Source organism: Peromyscus maniculatus, chromosome 1 (genome assembly GCF_049852395.1).
Source record: "Peromyscus maniculatus bairdii isolate BWxNUB_F1_BW_parent chromosome 1, HU_Pman_BW_mat_3.1, whole genome shotgun sequence".
Taxonomy (NCBI): domain Eukaryota; kingdom Metazoa; phylum Chordata; class Mammalia; order Rodentia; family Cricetidae; genus Peromyscus; species Peromyscus maniculatus.
Window position 1 is genome coordinate 133701965 of NC_134852.1, and position 24021 is coordinate 133725985.

Genomic DNA, 24021 nt, shown 5'->3' on the forward strand with positions numbered 1-24021 from the left:
GGATACAGCTCAGAGGTAGAACACTTGGTTAGTATGCAGAAGGCCCTGGGTTCAACCCCAGAGCCACAAAAAGTCTTTACACATTTAAAAGGGTAACATTCAGATGGCAATGAATCTGTGACGGTTTGGAACATGCTTTCTCCCAGTGTTTTGTGTTCCTGGGCCTTCCCCAGACATTGATGATCTGATAACTGATCACGTACTGACTGGGACAGTGAGACTGTGGGTGCTAATCTAAAAATTAACAGCAGAGGGCAGCCTATGCTCAAAAATGGCAGCACCCGCCTCCCCGCCAAAAGGCTCCGGCTACACCAACGCTGCTGCCACCAGGGACATTTGCGAGGCACAGAAAGAATCAGCGCGAGCAGCTCCGGACCACTGCTGACTTGGGGTCCGTGGACTTAAAATTACCTTCTTGAAAGATTGTACAGCAACAGAGTCAGAAAATTAGAACTCCACCCGAACCTATAAAACTCCACGTGGGGCTCTAGGTCCTCATACAATCGGCTTCCCTTTCGCCTCTCTGACTGAAGGAAGTCTTGTATTCGCCACGGGCTCCAGCCAACCTCTGAGAGCTTTGCTTTGAGGTTTTCTCACACTGGAAGGCTATTCCCTTAGATATCATGAGGCTCATTCCCTTACCTGTGTGAGATCTTAAGTCACAGACCTTAAGTCTGAACTTTATTCCCCGCCACCCAAAATTAACCCTTTTCAATTCTCTGCATCTTCATTTGAAAGGCAGCAGGGCAGGGAACTATACATTACTTTTTTTTTTTTCTTTTTTTTCGGTTTTGGTTTTTCGAGACAGAGTTTCTCTGTGTAGCTTTTCGCCTTCCCTGGAGTAGACCAGACTGGCCTCGAACTCACAGAGATCCGCCTGCCTCTGCTTCCCGAGTGCTGGGATTAAAGGCGGGCGCCGCCGCCGCCGCCGCCGCCGCCGCCGCCGCCGCCGCCACCCGGCACATTACTATTTCTTTTCTCCGTCCTTACCTTTCTTGCTTCCACAAGTGATTGCACTTTATGGCTGAAAAGAGAAGCTGCTTAGCCCAGAACGTAAACTTCCTAAGTCAGAGCCATTCCCGGCACATTTCTCCATCTGCTCTCCAACGCCTAGGACAGCCTCCTGGTGAGCAGGGAGGGCTCGAATAAGTATTTGTTGAATGGAGCCACATCACAGCTCTACTCATGAAAGACATCGGCCCTGTAAGGGAGAATATGGTGGAATAGACTGGCATCTCTAATGAGCTCTTGATTCTAGGATTTGGCAGTTTGGGCTGGCCTCAGTTGGGTGGCATTTCTGATGTAGACCAGAATCGACTGGTGCTGTGGGACGGTCTGTATGTCAAATTGCTCTGATTGGTCAATAAATAAAACACTGATTGGCCAGTGGCCAGGCAGGAAGTAGGTGGGACAAGGAAAGAAGAGAATTATGGGAAGCGGAAGGCGGAGGCGGAGAGACGCCGCCATGACCAGCAGCATGTGAAGACTCCGGTAAGCCACCAGCCACGTGGCAAGGTATAGATTTGTGGAAATGGATTAATTTAAGCTATAAGAACAGTTAGCAAGAAGCCTGCCACGGCCATACAGTTTGTAAGCAATATAAGTCTCTGTGTTTACTTGGTTGGGTCTGAGCGGCTGTGGGACTGGCGGGTGACAGAGATTTGTACTGACTGTGGGCAAGGCAGGAAAACTCTAGCTACAGACTGGTCTCAACTGGATTTGCTTATTCCTCTACAGTTAGCCACCAGGCCTGCCGAGACCCCTCAGATTTCCTCCATGGGGCTTTTGTCTTCTGGTAGTCTGGCTGGGAAGTGTTTACATAGTGGCCCCAGGCTTCCAAACATGGCAAGAGAGGCCATTCCTGGCATCCAAGAGCTGTTCAAGTGGTTCTTGTCTGTGTTGGCTATAACATCTCTGTGGCCTCAGCTGGTCCCATGGCTAACCTGGAGTCCTGGAGGGGAGGAGGTACTAAGTCACGTGTGAAGCAGGTGCACACAGGAGGAGATTTTCAGGTCCTTTTATTTGCAACATGTCACAGCAAATAAGATTCAACTGCTTCTAAGAATGTAACAAAAATCTTTCCATTAGCACATTAAGATGCTCTATTAGTCAGTTTGCGTTGCTACAGAAAAAGAAAAAGGTCTGTTTAGCAGCTTAGAATCCAAGGTAGGGCAGGTCTTGGTTTTTGATTCAGACTCTAGTAGGGGGCTTGCTGTGCATGAGGGGCCCGCTGTGGTTGCATAACCCCATGACGAAAACATATGAAGGAGAATGTCACATTATGAGATGGGAGGTTCAGGAAAGTGAGGCCAGGGTTGACCCCTCTACATCAACCTGCTCATGAGAATTTAGGGGCAGGCACCTCATGGACCAAAGGACCTCCCACTAAGTGTCAGCTCTATTATTATTATTATTATTATTATTATTATTATTTAATGCAGGACCTCACTGTGTAGCCACAGCTAGCCTGGAACTCCCAGGCCTCCTGCCTCAGCCTTCCTGGTCCCGGAATTAAGGTATATGTACCACTATACCAGGACCTGAGTCCCACCTCTTAAAAATCCCACTGTATCTTCTAATTCTTCCAACCTGGTAATCAAACTCCCAACTCATGGGCCCTGGGATGGGGGGGCACCGAAACCATAACCAAATCACCAAAGATGCCCATTTCTTCACTATAGCACCGGCTGTGTTTTACCACGTTTAAAATGCACTAACCAGTCCAATAACAAAAGCTATCTTTTATTCAAAAGACATCCTTAAGGTGGCATAATTGGCAATGGGCAGAAGCTGACCTCAGTGTGGGCTCTTACACAGATTGTTATGCCCTCCTGCTGTGGGAAGGACATTAACCCCTGCCCTCGACGTGGGGCTGCCCCTCCCTGCAACTTGCTTTGGTTGAGGTGCAGTAGCAGGTGAAATGCATGCTGGGGCTTGAAATTTGCAGGCTGGTGCTGGCTTTCTCAGGGACCTAGGCCACTGCCATAAGAACGTGTCCACACTAGTGTGCTAGTGGATAGACACTTGGAGCTGAGCAGAAGCAAGTTAGCTATCCATCAGAGGCCGGTCCAGATGTGCAGAAGCTAACCGATACCCAGGCATGTGGGCAAACTGCCCAGAATCAGCAGAGCTGCCTGCCTGACCCTTGGCTGACCTCAGCTAGGTGCACTGATTGCTCCCATCTCACTTCTCTCCACAGAGGAACTGTAACCTCCCTAAAGGATTCAAGGGGTCCCACAAGTCCAGATTACAGACCTAGCTCTTGAGGAGCCACGGTAACAGTTGCTAGACTCGAGTGAGCGTGGGCACTCTGTTGGGCCGTCTTTCACAGAACTGGTGATCTCTGGTGACATCCCCTCTGCTGGTGCAGAGGCTCTTCGGCTCCTTTAGGACAATCTCATTCTTGTCAATAAGCTGGCCCCATCCAGACCCTGGCATCTGATAGAGAGGGTCATGAGGAGCAGAAAAGGAAGCTGGCTGCTGCTGCCCAGAGCCTGCCTGAGGTGATGGATGGGAGGGCTAGCAGCAGGAGAAGAATGGTGATGTTTATGTTTCCTAAGGCAGGGCATTTCCTCCCAGGGCACAGGGTGAATGGGAACAGGGTCAGAACAAATCACTTTACGTTTTCTCCCCTTTTATGTGTTCTTTATAAGAAATAACTCGATTCTTGAGACATGATAGGTCCAGGGAACTCTATGAAGGTTACATTCTCTGACAATTTTTCCTTTTAATTTTAATTTTCTTTAATGGAACACTGAACTCTCAGAGAAACTCGGAGATGAAAAACATTGACCCATTCCCCATAAGAATGCTCATAAAAAGCCGGGCGGTGGTGGCACACGCCTTTAATCCCAGCACTCGGGAGGCAGAGGCAGGCGGATCTTTGTGAGATCGAGGCCAGTCTGGTCTACAGAGCGAGATCCAGGAAAGGCACAAAGCTACACAGAGAAACCCTGTCTGGAAAAAACAAAAACCAAACAAGAATGCTCATAAATATGAGATTTTACTTAAAATGTCAGGGGATTTATCATGTCTGTGAAACTCACTTCCGGATCTAGACTGGTTCTAGGAGATTGAGAGAGCTGAAGAGGGAAGGAGGGAGGGGGAGAGAAGATGGGGTGGAGGTCAGAGGTCAACTCTATAGAGTTGGTTCTCTCCACATACCTTGCATGGGGGAGGGCCTCTAGGGGTGGAATTCAAGGTCACCAGGCTTGTGTGGCAAGCACCTTTACTCACTGAGTCACCTTGCAGACTTTTGATTTTGAATTCTTTAAATTCATTCATAAGTACCCTTCCTTATATTAAAAAAATGTTGATCAGCGTGGATTAACTGGCTCTGGATGTAATTAACTCACTCTACAAGAGCAGCTATAATCCCTTCCAATAGTGACATCCCCAAGGCCCAGCCACCTCCCGCTAGGCTCCACCTCTTAGGGTTTCCATACTCTTTAATACCATATGGGAGATCAAGCCTTCAGCACACACTGCCCTCTTGGAGGACAAACTCAAACCACACCAAACAAGCACCTTCAACCTTCAAGACCTCTCCCCCAACTCCTACCCCCTCTCCCTCCCTCCTTTAACTGTCTCACTCTTTTAGAACCAATCACTCTGATGGTAACTGGTGAGCGTTTGGACAAGTTACTTAGCCCCACCAAGCCTCAGTTTCCTCACTTGGATACTGTGAGAACCATCTCTACTCTCAGAGTCAAAGAGATGCTTTAAGTGTACTGGTGTCTATGTGTAGTCAGTAAACAATGGGTGAGTTGAAGATCCCATGTGAGGTCTCTATGTCTAGATGCCTCAAATGCATCTCTGAACCCACCCATGGCTCAGTCTTCACTGGTGGAATTCAAATCTCACTGTGAGGAAGAGCAAGGAAGTCTTGCCACCCACAAAGGGCCCTAGTGCCGGCCTAGGTTCTGGAAGTTCTAAGTCTGCTTTAAAGACACCTTTCCTCCTTCTCTTGCTTCCTCCAGATACTTCATGGAACATCAATAATCTCCCTAGAACACTGGTTCTAGATGCCAGACTGACATTCACATCTCTTAATGCCCATTGCTGAGGCCAAACTATTCAGAACTAACAACAATAATAAGCAGCAGCCAAGTTTTCTTGAATGCTAACTGAATAAGTAGCTGACCTGGCCCAGCAGGACACTTTTCAGTGACAGGGTCCTAAGGGGAGGGCCAGGGGATTAGAAGAAAAAGAATATAGGAAATCTAGAGTCAGGAGGTCTCTCACATGCCAAACATGCCATGTCTTATGCCAAACATATCTTGTTAAGAAGTACAGAATTATCACAACATTTTTAGGGGGAAAAATGGAACAGCCAGTAGAAAGCTATCATATAATGGGACAAAATCAGAAAGAAGCTAATCAAACAATGTTGTACAAAGGGAACACAGGGTATCTCAAGTGTGTCATTGACCATGTACAAGGAGCCTTGGGATTGATAACTGTAGCCTCTTAGGGTGGGAAGAGTTCTGAGGATCTGAAGCTGCAGCTTCTCCAAGGCCCTGGTCCCAGGCCATTACTGGCCCTTCCAATTATGCACCTGAGTTTAGACAAAGAATTAAGTTCCTTCTCTATACATCAGGGCCCGAGGGAAAGACCAGGACCACCCTAGCTCTCAACAGAGGCAGAGTGTTTGGAACATGATAGAGTATGTAGGGTGTACTATTTAAGTGATAGTTGTAAAGATGATGGTAGTGGTGGTGATGATGGTGGTGATGAAATAATGAATCTCTAGGCACTCAGCTAAGAGTAGTGGGTATTAATATGTTTAATTTTCACAAATATAAAGTTTTTTTTCCTAACTCTTGTTAAGTATAAGAGATTCTGGATAAGTGTTTTCTTTAGGTCCTTTCTTTAGTGGGCACATGTAAGAGATGTTGTACTAGGATGGGAATGGTAGTTTTCATTTAGATGATGATGTTACTTCATCTAGTGTTTGCCCATCAGTCAATGTCTCTCAAAGGGTTGTCATACCAAGGCATCCATTCATTCATTTATCCCAATATACCTGCAGAGATATTATTTATATTTTTTAAATAATGCCTCCTCCCTAGGTTTCAAGAATCATGTCTGGTCCTGATGGTCTCTGAGTGTTCCTTAGAAGGTCTGATGCTGGTTTTCCAACTTCCAGAGTCAGGAGAACTTGGGCAGAAATACTTTAAAGAAATTCCCTAGAGCTAGATATGGTGGTGCATGCCTTTAATATCAGCACCAGGGAGGCAGAAGCAGGCCAGTCTCTGTGAGTTTGAGGCCAGCTTGGGATACATAGTGAGTTCCAGGCCAGCCAGAGGTATAGAGTAAGACACTTTCCAAAAAAAAAAAAAAATTCCTTAGGTAACTTATTGAGTAGCCAGACACAAGAGCAATTGATCTATGTTCTAGTAACTGTCTTCTTTTAAAATTTATTTATTTATTTATTTTTATTTATTTATTTTTTTACCTCTGTGGTGGTTATCTCAATTAACAATGTGGACTGCGGGATGCACATCTCCCAGAAAGAGCAAGAGTGCATTTCAATGGACAAGTGTCTCCATCTCTCTCTACATTATAATATGATGCCATCACTAGGTAGGAAGCCAGGCATATGTAGAGGAAGCAGGTCATTATATGTATGTCTTTGAAGGGGTCCTAGTCTGTTCCTCTTGCTCTTTGCTTTCCAGCTACCATGATGTGATGTGAACAGTTGACCTCTGTTGCATGCTCCTACTGCCATGATATGATGTTCTTCCCAAGCTCGTGAGGCAAACATCATGGACTGAACCCTCTGAAACTATGGTTGCAAGCAAACCTTTCTCCATTTAAGTCAGTTTGGTTACAGTGATGTGAAAACTTGATGATGCAGTCAGAATGTTTCTCGGGTTCCACCAAGCCCCCTCAGTCTCATGGCCTGCTTATAAAATAATCACTCAGAAGCTTATATTAATTATAACTGCTCGGCCATTAGCTAAGGCTTATTACTGACTAGCTCTTACACTTAAATTAACCCATGATTCTTATCTATGTTTAGCCACATGGCTTGGTACCTTTTCTCAGTTAGACATTCTCATCTTGCTTCCTCTACATCTGGCTGGTGACTCCTGACTCGGCCCTTCCTCTTCCTGTCTCTCTTCTGGATTTCCTGCCTGGCTATAACCTGACTCGCCATAGGCTAGAGCAGCTTCTTTATTAACCAATCAGCACCACCTATTCACAGTGTACAGAAAGACATCCCACAGCAGGATGATACTGCCTCTATCGTGATGTGAAAACTGGATGATACTGCCTCAATCCCAGACCTCCTTTCTGGGTGTCAAAGAATCTATCTGACATTTTTTCTTGTTTGTCTCTGGGAATTTATTTCTCAACATGTTCAGCACTGAGACACTGATTGCCCAACTCTTCTCTGCCAAGTGATTTCTCTTATTAAAATTTCCATGTTACCCATTAGCAGTGCCCTTCTTCCAACTTCTCAGGTCAAAGACCTTGGAGCTGTCTCTGACCCTTCTCTTCCCCTCCTCCTGTTCTCTCTCTCTCTCTCTCTCTCTCTCTCTCTCTCTCTCTCTCTCTCTCTCTCAAGATTTATTTTTGTTTTATTTGTATGACTATTTGCATACTGTATGTGAACCATGTGCATGCAGTGCCCATAGGAGCCAGAAGAGGGCATCAGATCCCTTGGAACTGAAGTTACACATAATTGTGATGTAATTACATGCTGGTGCTGGGAATTGAACCCAAGTCCTAAGTGCTCTTAACTGCTGAGTCATCTCTCCAGTCCCTCCTCTGTTTTCTATCACTAGGTCTTGCTAACTTTGCTTCCAGAGTCATCTGTGCTTTTCCTGTTTCTTGCTACAGCTTTAGTTACAGTTGTCTTCACCATCCCCTCTTCTTTATTAACCAATCAGGTTATTTACTTCAGTGACCTCTCATAAACTTTCCTTGTGTTAATCTTTGCTCTTGTTCAAAGCATTTTGTTAGTGATTTTTCAAAAAAAAAAAAAAAAAAGCAATGAGATAATTTCATTTTCCTTTCGTTGTTTCCTAGTGCAAAATACTTTACTATGTCTCATGTCCAAGGGATTTTAGTTTATTCTTTCTCTCTAAGTCCTCTCTCTGTCCATTCCTTTATCTTACCTTTGTGGCTTCAAATATCCTGACCTTCTTTTCAAACCACTCCTTTAGGAAAGCCCTTGAGTTCTTTTGCCTTTGGTCACTCTCACTCTGGGTTTGATAAGCCTCTTGCTCTGGGTCTCAGCATGTTGAAGATCATCTTCCTGGAGTCTCTTGTCTAAAGCCATTCCTTCATGGTCTCCACTAGGAAATGTTATTCTCACTTTGTCTCTTGGCTTTCTGGAATTATTCTATTCCTGTTCAACCAACCAGATTATGAATTTGATGAGGATGAAGACTGAGAATTCCAGATGTAGCAAAATAAGTAACACCAAACCAGGAACAGCAGCAACAACAAAATCCAAGACAGTCAGTTAGATTTGAATTTCACATAAACAGTGGATAAGAATTTGGTCCAAGTATGTTTCAAGACTGGCATAGGACATACTTTTACAAATTATTGTATCTGTGAAGTTCTTTATTTTATCTTGCAACCTCACCTCTAGTAACCGTTCAAATACCTGGCTCACAGTGTTTAAGAAGCATTAGTCCAATGTGGAGAAGTGAATTCAGAGGGAGCAATGGTCCAGGAAAGGAGCCTTGCCCCTTACAGTTTTCCAGTCACACTCACAATCCACCGCCACCATCCTTAACTCACAGCAGCCACTGGTGTTCTTGCCATTTCTGAAATTTTATGTTTTTGAGAATGTTACTTAAGTGGAATTATAAAACATGCATCCTTTTGAGAGTAGCTCTTTCTTTTGTCCAGTGCAATGCCCTTGAGAGCTGTTTAAATTGTATCAATAGTTTATTGATTTTCATTGTGGAGTGGTATTGTTGAGGGCATGCATGTAGCGCTGTTTGTTGAAGTTTCACACACTGAGGAGCATTCTGATTGTTTCTGGTTTGGAGCTGTCATCATAAAGTTGTTAGGAATAATTGTGTAGAGGTTTTCAAGTGGGGATAAATTTTAATTTTTAGAAAATAAACCTCCAGGAGTACAATTGCAGGGTCATTCAGGAGGTACATATTTTATTTTAAAAATTTAATTTATTTTTCTTTCTTATCTATTGTGTGTAGTTGCATGTGTGTGTGTGTGTGTGTGTGTGTGTGTGTGTGTGTGTGTGTGTGTGTGTGTGAATATGGAGGTTAGAGGCCACCCTTTGGTGTCATCCCCCAGGAGTGATCCACCTTATTTTTTGAGACACAGTCTCTTTCTGGAACCTGGGCTCCCTGGTTCAGTTAAGCTGGCCAGCCAGTGAAACCCAGGAATCCTGTTCTTTGCCTTTCCAATGTTGCCATGTCACCCAGCTTTTAATGTGGGTTCTGGGTCCTCATGATTGGGCAGCACGAAGTTCATTGACTGGACTATCTCATCAGTCCCCTATATTTTATTTTTCAGGAAGGCATCATCTACTATTCAGAGTGCTTATACCCTTTTACACTATAAAACGTTTAAGAAACCAGCCCTTCCACGTCCTTGCCAGAATTTGGTGTTGTCATACTTCCCTATTTTGCTGCTTTAATCAATGTGTGGTGGTACCTCACTCTGGCTTAACTTTCAGTTTCCAGATGGACAGATATTAGTTTTTCCCATTGTTCACATGGTCGATCCCTCTGCTCTTGTTCACACACAGGATTACTGTAGCTATATATATATATCCAACCATCACAGGTGCCGTGATTCCTTAGTTTATCTAATTCAAAATCATTTTAGTGACTTAACTCCTTTGCTCATTTTGGGACAATTTTGATTTTATAAAAATCTTGCTGAGATTTGAGTAAAATTATATTAAACATGTATTATAAACTTTAGTGGAATCAAGATCTTTACTATAATGAGGGGTCTACTCAGGGAACATGCCCCCACTTTTTTATTTAATTTTTGGTTTAATAGTTTTCAAGATAACACATGTACATATTTAGGTTTATAGCTTGGTGCTTCATTTTTTTGAGCAATTATAAATTATAGTATGTTTTAAGTTTCCATTTCCATGTGATCATTGTTAACAGGTAGATAATTAGTTTTTGTGTATATAGACATACAGGCCTATGATTGATCTTTTTGTGTCTCTTGAACCCATTCATTAGTTCACTTGCTTTTGAGAGATTCCTTGGGCTTTCTGGTAGACCATCATGTCATCTGCAAATATGGACTGCTTTGTTTCTTCCTTTTTGATTAATAAGCTTTTTATTTGCTTTTCTTATCTTATTGCAATGACCAGAGCTCTTAACATACCTTGATGAGTATTATATGGATGGATGTTTTCCTCTTGTTTCCAATTACTGCATGTTTTTAAATGCAGACTGCATGGTGTAAAAGAGACACCAAACTTGGATGTCAAAAACAAATTAAACCTATGGTCAAACTAAATTTCATAGTATTTTGTCTCTGAGATCTTACAAAAATGGCTTTGGTCTTTACTCTTTGCATGTTTCCTCATCCCTGAGGTGGATAAATATCTATGCCTTGACTTTGTCAGCAAACACAACATAGTACAGAGGTTAGGAACACAGACTTCAGAATCTGGCTGCCTAAGCTCAGGTCCCAGCACCCCACTCATGTACATGCTCTGGACCAAGTTATTCATCTCTTGTGCCCCAGTTTCCTAACCTACTAACTGGGAAAAGTAAGACTAGCTACTTTCTAAGTTTGTTACAAAGATGAATGAGTTAGAACAGCATCTGGTATTAGAGAAGTGCTTTTGTTGTTGTGATAGATAGTTAAGTTAAACCAGATGTACTTTGCAACATTTAGACACTTAGTAAAACTTGGATTCTTAGTCTCATGGTAACTAAAAGAAATTAAATAGCATTAACTGGAGTACATGAAAAGCTTCAATCTTCTCTACCTTCCTTTTCTGGTCTCTGGAGGCAACCATTTTTAACTCGCTGAGTTACGGATGATGGTTTGAATGGGAATGGCCACTACAGGCTCATGCTTGAGTACTTGGTCCCCAGATGATGAAACTGTTTGGGAGGTATTAGGAGGTGTGTCACGGGGGAGCAGGCTTTGAGGTTTCCAAAGCCCACACCATTTTCCACCCCACCCCCTGCTTGTCTTCTTCTTGTGGCTAAAGATGTAAGCTCTCAGCTACTGCTCCAGTGCCACACCTGCTTGCCTGTTGCCATATTGGTCGTGGGCTTATCCCCTGAAACTGTAAGCCCCCTATAAACTATTTCTTCTATAAGTTGCTTTGTTCATGGTGCTTTGTCACAGCATTTTGAAAAGTAACTAAGACAAGCACACTAAAAAAAAAGCATGTAATCATCTTCCTCATTTATTTATTTGTTTTTTTCATGTGGTATAAAGAGAAGCAGTTGGAAGAATTTTACAACATGAACAGATACTGAAATTGAACATACAGCATTTTTAATCCTTAATATTCACAGTGAATTAAGTTATTATTGCCTAACACTACTAAATATTTCAAGGCATTATAAAGTCTATTATATACACAAATAGTGAAAAGATATGGATATTTGTTTTTTATAACAACCACAATTACTACTAGTAAGCTTATTTTCAGTAATATAGAGTCAAATATTCTTGATTTGCTGTTTTTAATGCTTGATTTTTCTAATAAAAACCAGTTTAAAAGGAGAGAAGAAAATACAAGCTATTGTTTTTAGATCCTAGCTCCCAATAACTCCCCCTTTCCTTCCTCAAAAGTACATTGCCCATGTTCCTTCCCACAGGGCTACATGCTCTTGTATCTCTCTATTTTTACATTAACAACAGAGGTTATCTGTGTGTTATGAAATTACTTTCTTCCTTTGCCAGCCCTGAACATCTATGGACATAGATAGTACATGGTGATGTAATGTGCTCCTGATGTACTGGCTTCAGGTATTATCTATTTACATCCTAAAATAATGGGGGAGGGCTCCGTTCTTCATCACTACTTACCTTCTATTCTCTAATATGATGAGATGACCTTTATGTCATCAACAACTGTGGAGTCAGAAACAAACCAAAGATGCGATATGACTATGCTTCCTCCCCGCCCCCCCCCCCCCCCCCGGAAAATTTACTTCTTCCCACTGTGCAGAATTTATAATCGTCTTGTTTTATTTTCTTGTATTTGTGCTGCTTGACTTTCTCCTAGACACAAAGCATTTTACAAGCCTCATCATGCCCTTCACTCTAAACAGCAACCCCCAACATTCGGTCTTATGTTGTTTTCTGTTACATCACTGCCAAGACAGAAGGCAGTTAATCCTTTTCTAGTTCTTATCCAGCCCAATACCACTCCTATTGGCGATCACCTGCCTGTGCTTTCTCTCCTTCCCTTTTTTTCTTCCTCTTTCAATGATTTTGGTCACTTTATGTTCCTTTCCTAGCCATGCTCTTTCTTGGTCACTCATTCCGCCTCCTCAACAGTCCATTCAAAGTAGTATTGCTATTACTCTGTCAACTTTTGGCTCATTACAAATGAGCATTTTGAAGTGTTCTCATTAACATAGGGCACCCCAAAGATAACTTGATCCATGGCCAAAAGGGCACTTGTAATTCATATATGATTGAGGCAAAGCTCTTTCAGGGCCTAGCAAGTGAAGGGCAGCTGATTATAATGAAAGGCTTAATAAGGCACAAATGCTTCAGGCATGACAAGAAACATAGATTGAGAGAATAGATGGTTGACACCAGAAGAAAAAACTATCCACGAGCAGAAAAACCTTTCCTACAGCTATGCAGGTTCAAGGATGGGCTTTAGAAAAGCTGGTTCTGTGTTTTAAGAGGCAGTAGCCCACTCTGTTGACAAGTCATAAGTCAAGAAACAGGCTTAATAAAGAATGCATTGAAAAGCATCATTTTGACACAAGGCTATAAAGCAGGCACCAAAAGAATGGGGCCTAGGGAGGTTTTTGAACATATTATTGGTTGATATCAGATGTTGAACTTGGAAGTCTACATATTTCAGATTTATGAAGCAATGTCTAAGCCTTGGCTCTACTCTAAAGTTCCATGTATTATCTAAATGAATCCACTTGGATCAATTGTGTGCCCCTTGGCTTTTATTGTGCATTCTCTTCTCATGAATTCCTGTTGAGCATGAGCTTGAATTCCCTCATCAGATTGACTAGCACCCTTTCCACACCTGGGTGTAGCAGTAGTAGTAAAACAGCTGGATTGGGGATCTGGGCTCTGCTTTGTGTAGTGTAGTGTGGTTTTTTGTATTTGGCTTCTCTTGGGATCTACTCAAGACTTTCTGGTTTTACCTGTGACATTTCCGTCTTGAGCCCTTTCTGGGATCCATGTAGCTTTTTGTTTTGTTTGTTTGTTTTTGTTTTTTTGAGACAGGGTTTCTCTGTAGCTTTGAAGCCTATCTTGGATCTCGCTCTGTAACCCAGGCTGGCCTTGAACTCACAGAGATCTGCCTGCCTCTGCCTCCCGAATGCTGGGATTAAAGGCGTGCACCACCACCACCTGGCTGATCCATGAAGCTTTAGTGGGAATTTTTGCCTTAGTCTTGCTTTGTGAAACTGGCCGGTTGCTTGGCTATTGGCTGATCTGGGCCCAACCCTAGTACATATTTCCCCCAACTTATCTTCTTTACTACCATGCAAAGTGATTCTCTCATTCATTCCCCACATGAGTAGTCTAATACTTTTTCTCTTAGCAATGGAACCTAAGGGTTGAGGAATCTTGTCATGAGACTAGTGAAGACCAGGAAAGACTTTGGATAGACATACCTTCAAGATTCAGAAGTGTAGTTTCTTTCTTGCACCCTGCTTTAGTCTTCTCGTGTACCTATCACAAAATTCTGTAGACTAAGGAATTTATAAAGAATAGAAATTGTGGAGGATGGAAAGTCCTAGGTCAAGACTCCTAGGTCTATATCTCAGTTTGTGTTGAGGACAGTTCTCTACTTCCTTCCTGAGCCCATGGATGCTGTCCTCACACAGTGAAGGTAGAAGGGCAACAAAGACTAGCTGCCCATCTCAGGACTAATCACATCCATGAGTGTGGCACTCTCATTCCATAGTCCTCGCCCCCTCCTGCAATGCTGTTGCCTTGGGAATTAAGTTTTGGAGGCTATCTAAACATTCAAGCTACAACACACCTCAATCTTGAGAATTGCCGAACTCAAGTTTTCCTTTGTTCTTTTTCAGCTATTCTGCAGAGTAACAGCAGAGACCAAAATGACAGCAAAGAGTGGGGGAGGCTGCGTATCAGACCCAGCTTGTTCAGCACTGTGGCCGGAGAGAGTGGGTGGGGCTCAGAGGTCTGAGCTCCGTAAACTTGTCTCCAGCCAACGTCTGTCCTCTCTGCACTTCTAGTGTAATCTTCTTTGATTCTTTGAGCACCACAGGCCCATAGCTTACTCCAACAGGCTCTCTGTTGAGACAGGAACCACAAAATGTAACCAGCTCTCCAAAATGTCACAAATTCAAGATTTCTTTCTCTTATAAGAGACTTCAGTCACTCTTCTCCCTAATGAAAGCCTGAAAAGCAAAGTGTGTTCTGTCTCTCAGAACCCAGCGGAAATGGGATTAATCTCTCTAGCTTCACCTTAGTTGCTTGCTTTCCTCACTGATTTTTAGAAGTGGCTTAGCTGAACAATCACATGATAGACCCCTGCTAGCTTTAACTTTACTGTGGATAGCATTTGTGGTGTATGATCACCTTGGTAATGTTTTAAAAATGGGTTTGGAGACAGCCTTGTCTAGCTCAGATCAGTTGAAGTTCCTAACCCTGTTACTTGGGCTGCACAGGTAGGTGTGTGACATCAAAACTCCATCCACAGACCGTGCTCATGATGCCATCTTCTGAACATGTATCCTATGAAGAGCCATACGCCTAATTATACATGGGCAGACCACAGAGCACGTCACCTTTCCCATGCTTCAGCCTGTGCTGATTCTGCTGCAAACCTTCCTGTTCTCAGGGAGGCAGATGTGTGGCTCGTCCACTGTCTGTGGTTGGCATCCCACAAAGCAGCCCTCTTTTGTAAAAGTCACTGCTTCTCTGGGTAGCCTATCATATGGAGAGAAAAATGAGCCTGGTTTAGTAGCGCCAGGGAAGGATTTCTCCAACCAGATTCCTGTGAGACAGCTGCTATTCTTGCTGGTTGAACATCTGTTCTTCATTTTAATAGCATAATCCTTATCTTCCTGGGGGAATCACTCCTTTCTTCCACAATAAAACCGGTTATTATTTTTTAGGTAGTTGTGTGATCTCAATGTGGCTACTAGGGATTCCATTCCCTCTGCCTGAAGGCAGTGTTAATTTAGGATGATATTGAACCTACTTCTCCAACTAGACCTTGTTATTTCTGTGATTGAGATGACTGGAAAACAGGCATGTTTTGTTATTGAGTGGTCCTTCATGTGCAATAAAACTGAGACTGTTGGAAGCCAGGTTTCTTCTGTGAAGGGTCTTGCTTGGTAAAGCATTGAGAAAGCAAAGCCAAGAGATCAAGATGTTGAGTCCAGCTCCTATCACCTGAATCTTGGACTTCATTATGCCTGAATCTGGAGTAGGTACTAATTACTGTATAGATATGAGACCATGACATTGTCCTTTTAAAATTAAGTTTGAGTTTTTGCCAGAACCCAAAGTACCCCAAGTCCTGTGGCCAATTATTTCATTTAAATCCTCCTATGAATTCTAGACTGTGTATATTCACCAAGCTTTGTAGCACATTGCCAGGCATTTGTTGAAAGTTCAGTTGTATCTTTTCTCTATTCTTTCCTCCAAGGATCTTTCTATCTTAGCATCTCAACAATGCTATGCCTATGACCCATGCTCTCAGCATTGACAATGCATTTGGGAGTCAGAAACACACTTTACTCATGTTTCTGAAACAGTTGGTCTTTCATGTGTAAGAATTCACAATGCATGGCTGGAATTCTGAAAACATGGGCTGATATGGAGGTTTATTATCCTATAACATCAGCAGTTCTCAGCTTATGATGGATTTATACATTTCACCAAGGAAATGGTATTATATGGGAAGTGATTAGGTTTCTAGGTAAGCCCATAAGACTAAATAACCCACAAAATAGGTAAATAACTGTGCTAAACTTGCTCTTCTTCAGGGTCAGTCACCCTATTGGATTTCTAAGGTGTCTTAGCTAATTTTCTATTGCCATAACAAAACATCATGACCAAGGAAAATTATAAAAGAAAACATTTAATTTGGGGCTCATGGTTGCAGAGGTTAGAGTCCATGACCATCATGGCAGGGAGCATGGCAGCAGGCAGGCAGGCAGGCAGCAGTGCTAGAGCAATAGCCAGAATTTACATCCTGAAACACAACTATGAGACACAGCGAGAGCTATCTGGGAATGGTATGAATCTTTTGAAACCTCAAAGCCCACCCTCATGACATACCTCTTCTAATTAAGCTACACTTCCTAATCCTTCCCAAGTAGTTCCACCAACTGGGGACCAAGCATTCAAATATATGAGTCTATGGGGGCCGTTCTCATTCAGACCACCACACAGGCTAACCTGTTCTAAGTTCTACCTGAATGTAGAAGGAGAGGAAGAGGAAAGAGGGAGAAGCAGAAGGAGAGAGTGGGCAAGGAGATGAACAGGGAGAAGGTTAAAATATTTCCCATCTACACTCCTATCAGAGTATGTCTTCTGCCTTCCACATTTGATTCCTGGATGCCACTGCATGAAAACGTGAGGACCTTAGGGGCTGAGGAGATGGCTTAGCCAGTGAAGTGCTTCCTGCACAAGCATGAAGACCTAAATCCAACCCCAAGCACTCTCATAGAAAGGCTGGGCATGACAGTACAAACCTTTAACCCCAGCACTTGGAGAGAAGAGACCCTGTGGCTTGCTGAATAGCCAGTCTAGCAAAAGCAGTGAGAGACCCTGCCTCAAAAACAAGGTGGAATATACTTCAGTTGGAGGACATAGAGAAGGCAAGATGGAATTGAACCGAAAGCTGCCTTCCTCTTGGCAAGCTTTCATGACCCTGGAAGGTATTATATAGGTTGACAGGGTAGAAAAGTTATCAATGGTTGCACACAGATGTGGACATGGAAAGCTACACTATTGACTTGCTAGGCCTTCCAGTGCCCTCTGATACAATAGTGGCATGGTTCAAGGAAAACCAATCATTTGTTAATTGGATGTAAAGCCCACTTCATAATAGATAACTCCAACTCGGTATTGTAAACTTAGTCAATACTCCATGGGTAGGAATACATCCTAGGTGAAACTACTAGTTTATTTTGCTGTTCTGCTGTGTTGGCAAACTGCCTTTTAAGTATTTATGTTCATACTCACAAATTAGTGCTATTCTCAGCTGTGGCCAGAGAAAATTTTGCTTTTTTTTTTATTTTTAGACAGGGTCTCTATGTCACTTGGCTGGTCTGGAACCAGATATATAGATCAGGCTGGTCTTGAACTCACAGAGATCCACCTGCTTCTGATTCCTGAGTGCTGAGATTAAAGACTATGCCACTATGTTTGACTGAGAAACTTCTTTTTTTGCAATGGGCAGCAGTTAATGTAGAGATTCATAACTGGGCAAAGGGCTGAGAATAAGTAACTCAGTCACAAACTGGACACATTTATCACCCCCTCCACAGTTCATGAACACCATGGAAAAGGCAGAGGAAAGATGTAAAAGCTGAAGGATGGGAGGAGTATTATAGGACACTGTCTTCTAGACATGACATGATGACTATACTTGAGCACACAGCAGCTCTGGTTACCCACACACGATCTGCACAAGTTTGGGTCCTTCAGCATTTCATAGTGGATGGGAGATGGGTTTGGGAGGCCCTGTCACTCCCTGAGGATCTCATTGGCAGTTAATGGATACCAAGGAAAGAAGAGCCATTTTCTTCAGTGGTATAGTTACTGCTACCTGCGCATCCAGCAAATAGTCACCTAAATATGCGCATGCAAAAACCATCACTACAATCTGTGGATCATACATGCACACATAAGCACAATGTTACAGTAGGAAATGAACTTAAACTCTATGGATCATGCATGTACACCTAAACACAACATTACAGTAGGAAGCGAACTTATTGGCAAGAAGAGGTCAATGGGAAAGGGAAAAGGGTGAGAGAGTTATAGGGGTGCATATGATCAAAATCCATTCGTAACATTGTCAAAGATTAAATCTGGAGAAGGGTGAGAGAGTTATAGGGGTGCATATGATCAAAATGCATTTATAACATTGTCAAAGATTAAAAAATAATTAAAAATATCTTGGAGAATGATTGAGGAAGACAATCAAAGTTGATCTCTGGCCTCTGTGTTTTGGCACATACATATAACTTCCATCACATATTTCAGGACCTATAATTTTAGTACTTTCTTTTGCCACAATGATACCATTCACAAGTTCTCCACTGAACATCAAACATAACTGTCTACATTTATATAGGCACATGAAAATCAACATATAAAAATATATTTATGCCCCTTCCCTCATCTGCCACTCACATTCTTTATCTGACAGTATATTGACCCATTTGTTCAGGACAGAAACCAAAGAACCAGTGAAGGCATCTACATCCACTTTAGACATTTGCTTATGCCAGCCAGGCACCATGTCCCATAGATTTTCACTTTAGATGTCAGGCCCACTGATTTTTGCCCTCCAAATTCCATGGTCACAATTTTCTTTAAGCCTTTCATAGCATCTCATCAGGGTCTCAGCCTTCAACTGTGAAGTAGATATTTTGCCCTTCTGAGCTCTCTTCAACTTCAAGTAGAAGTTCTATATATATCCTCTTCACACTTCAGCTAGATAGATCACCCCAGAGCATGAAATATGATCAGACCATGTTCTGACCAGATCTTTGTGGCTCTTCTCAGATTTACTCTGAGGTTCCATCACCTTATCCTAACACGCACAACTTCTTGCATTCTCTCTCTCGGCAACTTCTCTTTTTGCTTTAAACATTGCATGAGTGAATTCACCCATTTAGTGTTTATCAAGTGGGAGGTACTATTCTTTCTTGACACCAGGAGTGTAATAGTAAATAGAAGCAAAAGTTCTGAACCCCATGGGCCTTCATCGTACCTGGGGAGACAGTCTGTATCAGAAGGCAATACATACAATGCATTGAAATAAGTTCAGAAAGGAGTGAGGAGTGAGAGGAGAGGGTGATACGATAGAAAAGATGTATATGGGATATTTCATTAAGGAGGTGCTATTTGAACCCAGAATGGCAGAGGTGATGGCACAAGCCATGTGGATAGAGAAGGAGGAAGTAGATGCAAGGGCCCTAAGATTATATCAAAGGCTATAAGGCTAGAGTGGCTGGAGAAGAGTCAGGAGGAAAAAGAAAAAGGGTCAAAATACATGGGGATTTTGCAGACAGTGCAGTGACTGGTTTCTGCTCTCAGCAAGATGGAAAAACATTGGATTATTCTGAGCATAAGTTATGTGCTTTGACTTGGCTTTAAAAATGAGCTACCCATCCCCTAGATTGTGTTGTATATAACTCCTTCTGCATTCTTCCCTTAATCCACATCAGTCTTCTCTCTGCGGACACACCCCTCCTTACCTCATTTCTTCAAGGACTCTGCGCACCCTCTATAACCTCTGTTTTAGTAGTACTGTCACTGTGAGTGTTTGTAGGATAAGTGAAGGTGATGGAGGCCCCTCTGTCAGAAGGCAGGAAAGCATATCCCCTCCCCGCTTAATAGCTCATGGTTTTCAAGTATGCATTGTCTGCCAGGCATTTCATTAAGTTCTCCTGGTGGGTTATGTGTTCAGTCTTTAGAATAACACTGTGATGCTGAATCTATATAAATTTATTTTACAGAGGAGGAGACTGATCACAGGGAGGTGCAGGGAGTGTCTTAGATTACATGGTCAGGGTGGAGGCAGGACTTGAACCAGGCAGGCAGAGATGTGAGGGAACAACTAATTTCTCATGTGTCAGGGGACTTGGGTTATAATTGCAGCCCTACTTACTTGCCAGTCTCGGAGCTTGGGAAAGTCACTAAGTGTTGTGTACTCCGTTTCTCATTTGAAGAATGAAATTATGACCACATGTAAAGATTAAATGTCATTTGGCCCGGCTCCTAAGTCTCACAGTGAGACAGCTCTCAGATCCTAGCCATCTCCACCTCTGTATTTTGAAATAGATACAGGAGCATCAAATGTGTCACATAGAAAATTCCCTCTCTCCCTCCTCTCCTCCCTCCATGTCTCTCTCACATGTTCGCATGTACATAGAGGCCGGAGGTAAATATCGCGATATCTTCATCAATTTTCTCCACCTTTGTTTTTGAGACTGGTTCTCCCACTGAACCTGAAGCTTGTGGGTTTGGTTAGACTGTGCCCTGGTTGGTACTTTTCAAGACAAGAGTTATCTGGGAAGAAGAACAATCGAGAAAATACCTCCCTCAGATTGCCTGCAGAAAGTTCGTAGGGCATTTTCTTGATTAATGATTGATGTGTGAGGGTCCAGCCAGCTGTGAGCAGTACTACCCCTAGATAGGTGGTTCTGGGCATGTAAGGAAGCAGGGTGAACAGCCTAGAGAGCAAGCCAGTGAGCAGATTTTCCCCAGAGCATCTGCTTCAGGTTCTGCCTTGAGTCCTTTCCCTGACTTTACTTCCTGATGAACTGTAAGCTGTGAAATGAAATAAGACCTTTTCTTCCCAAGTTACATTAGTCATGGTGTTTATCACAATAGGAACCCTAACTGAGATGGGGTAGTTGGTCATTGAACCCAAGGGATCCTCCTGTCTCTGCCTTCCCAGTACTGGAATTATAGGTGTGTGCCTCTGTGCTTTTATTTTTAATTACAAATTATGGAAACTAAATTGAGGTTCTCATGCTTTTGTGGCAAGCCTGTTACAACCAATCTAGCTCCTCAGCCCCTAGTGTTTTTTTTTCTTTACAGAATCTCACCATCTCACTGTGTAGTTCCTCAGCTCCTGTACTGGCTGGTTTTGTGTGTCAACTTGACACAAGCTAGACTCATCAGAGGAAGGAGCCTCAGCTGAGGAAATGCCTCAGTGAGATCCAGCTGTAAGGCATTTTCTCATTTAGTGATCAATGGGGGAGGGCCCAGCTAATTGTGTGTAGTACAATCCCTGGATGGGTGGTCCTGGGTTTTATAAGAAAGCAGGCTAAGTGGGCCAGGGGAAGCAAGCCAATAAAGAGCACTCCTCCATGGCCTCTGCATCAGCTCCTGCCTCCAGGATCCTGCCCTGTTTGAGTTCCTGTCCTGACTTCCTTCATTGATGAACAGCAATTCTGAAGTGTAAGCCAAGTAAACCCTTTCTTCGCCATCATGCTTTATGGTCATGGTGTTTCATCACAGCAATAGAAACCCTAACTAAGACAGCCCCCAAAACTCTGGGATGACAGACCTGTGCGACCATGCTTGGTTTCTGGATGTTCCTAAGTCTGCTTATGTTTGAGAACTCAAGATAGGAGGAACTGTCACCTTAGCAGAAAGAAACCTAGATATCTTGAGGGGCTCCTTAGTATCTCACAAAAACCTAGAAATGTGGTCCTAGACAAACACAACCCTAGAAGAGGAAACTGTATCACATCAGGGATGGAATATGCTCAGACTCAAATGTCTGAATCAAGGCAGATTTTAAGGCTGGGATTCAAGAAGTTACTTGAGCACAGAACATGGCTCTGCTTTATACTGATCAGGTAAAAGAGGCTGGTGTCTTGTGCTCTCCTGGTTGGTCCTTTGAGTGAGGATTTCTCTAGGGATGAAAACTCACCTCCCTTTGATGACAGGTAAAAGAAACCCATGTTCCATTAGGGCAAACCAATGAAGCCAAGAAAGATCTTCTAGAAAGGATACTGGGACTTTTCACATAAGACAAAAAAAAAGTGACAACTAGAACTCAAGACTGCCAGAAGCAGAGTCTGCCAAGCCATCGGGAGCCCAGAGGAACAAATTGTAATCCAGGACTCCCAAGTTGTTTCTAGCCGCCACCTTCCTGTACTTCACAGCTCTGTCCTGACTGTCACAACTCAAAGTTCCCCAGAGAGAAGGTGGTACCCCAGTCATGGTCTTAATTAATGGGAAGGTCATATTGGAGGGTCACATTGGCTAAAATCCAACCTTGGGAGAAAGGAAGTAGAGAGGGAGATAGATGGTCAGAGACTTTTAGAATCTTGGGATTCTATTGCAAACCCTAGTCAGTTATGCAGACAAAAATAAATCTTAAATAATTAATAGTTAGCTGACCATGGCTATAAACACTGATCAAAAGTCCTCAAGCCAAATTCCTTGATATAGTTGAGCATATCAAGAGTTTTATAGAGTTTGGGTTGGTGGTTAGCATTTAATTTGCTCCTAATTGTGCTTCTAGGACTTGGGAGAATATTGATTCTCACAATATTCAAGAAGTTATGTCCAATGAGGTGCAGATCTCATGGTTTGAACTTCTAAATGTCTCTAAGTTAAGTCCTCACTGGTGAGTGTCTTCAAGTTCCACAAGAAGTTTCAGTGACTTGCTTTCATATATCAATGAAAAGGGATTGCTTTACTTCTTGTATTAGTTAGGGTTTCTATTGCTGTGATGAAACACCATGACCATAAAGCAAGTTGGGGAGGAAAGGGTTTATTAGGCTTATACTTCAGCATTGCTGTTCATCACTGAAGGAAGTCAGGACAGGAACTCAAACAGGGCAGGATCCCAGAGGCAGGAGCTGATGTAGAGGCCCATGAAGGGGTACTGCTTACTGGCTTGCTTCCCCTGGCTTCCTCAGCCTGCTTTCTTATAGAACTCAGGCCCACCAGCCCAGGGGATGGTACCACACACAATTGGCTGGGCCCTCCCGCATTGATCAGTAAATGAGAAAGTGCCTTACAGCTGGATCTCATTGAGGCATTTCCTCAACTGAAGTTCCTTCCTCTGATGACTCTAACTTGTGAAAAGGTGACACAAAAAACCAGCCAGTACACTTTTTAATTTCTTTATTAGTGTTCATGCCTGTAGCATCCTGCTCAGTTTGAATTCTTTGCACCCTGTCTTTTAATAAGAGAAGATTTCAGCTCTCACAAGTCAAGTTTCCTCTCCTCTCCTCTCTTCTTTCCTCTCCTCTCCTCTTCCCATCTTTCCCTCCCTTCCTCCTTCCTTCTGTCCCTTCCTTCCTCTTCCCTTCTTTCACTACTTTTCTCCCCCTCTCTACTTCCCTTCCTTTCTCCTTTGTTCACTTCCTCTTCTTTCTCCCTCTGTCTGTTCCTTCTTTTCTCCTCCCTCTCTCCCTCCTTGCTCTTGAGTCTTTCTCTCCATCCTTTCTTCCTTCTGCCTCTCTCCTTCCTTTATTTCCCCTTCCCCTCCCCTCTTCTCTATCTTCCACTTTATCCCTCCTCTTCTTTCAACTCTCTTTCCTGACACAAGATACCATGCAGACTGACCTGGACTCACTCTTTAGTCCCAGCTGGCTCTGGACTAATAATCTCCTGGCTTAACCACCCCAGTGTTGGGCTCTCTCAAGGCACCGTTTTGAGCAATATGGAGAAGGGTACAAAGCAGATTCTCATAAAATCCCCTTCCAATAACTCCACTGAGCTCACCCAGCAACTACATATTTGTGGGCCATACTAGGTGCTGGGCATTGGAGTTGGGTAGACTCTGGAGGCAGCTGAGTTACTATCATACTGCTGTGATAATAGATGTTCTTAAAAACATACTCACATTTTCTCAGGCTTTCTAAAGAACACATTTAAAATACTCAGCAAGTTGGTACAGATGCTCCTTGACTTACAATGTGTTATTTTCCTGTAAACGTACTATATGTTGAAAATAGTATAAGTCATCTGTGCATTTAGTCCTCTTAATCTACCACATACCATAGCCTGTCAACACAGTACATCACACAGTTGGAATCCTTGTGATTTTGTGGCTTATTGGGAAAAGACCAAAACTGATTGGAAATACAGTTGCTACTGACTGTATAGTGACGATGCTTAATCCTAAGGTTGAAAAATTCCAAGTTGAAC

The 24021-nt window shown here is 42.9% G+C and overlaps 1 long non-coding RNA gene across 2 annotated transcripts in view; it reads left to right on the forward strand.

The window, feature by feature from the left end:
- Nucleotides 1–1422: 1422 nt before the first annotated feature.
- LOC121831542 (uncharacterized) overlaps nucleotides 1423–24021 on the forward strand; it is an 83617-nt gene continuing 61018 nt past the window's right edge. For both annotated transcript variants that reach the window (XR_013044739.1, XR_013044736.1), the window contains exon 1: nucleotides 1423–1491. This is a non-coding gene — a long non-coding RNA (uncharacterized LOC121831542). The remainder of the gene's footprint in view (nucleotides 1492–24021) is intronic.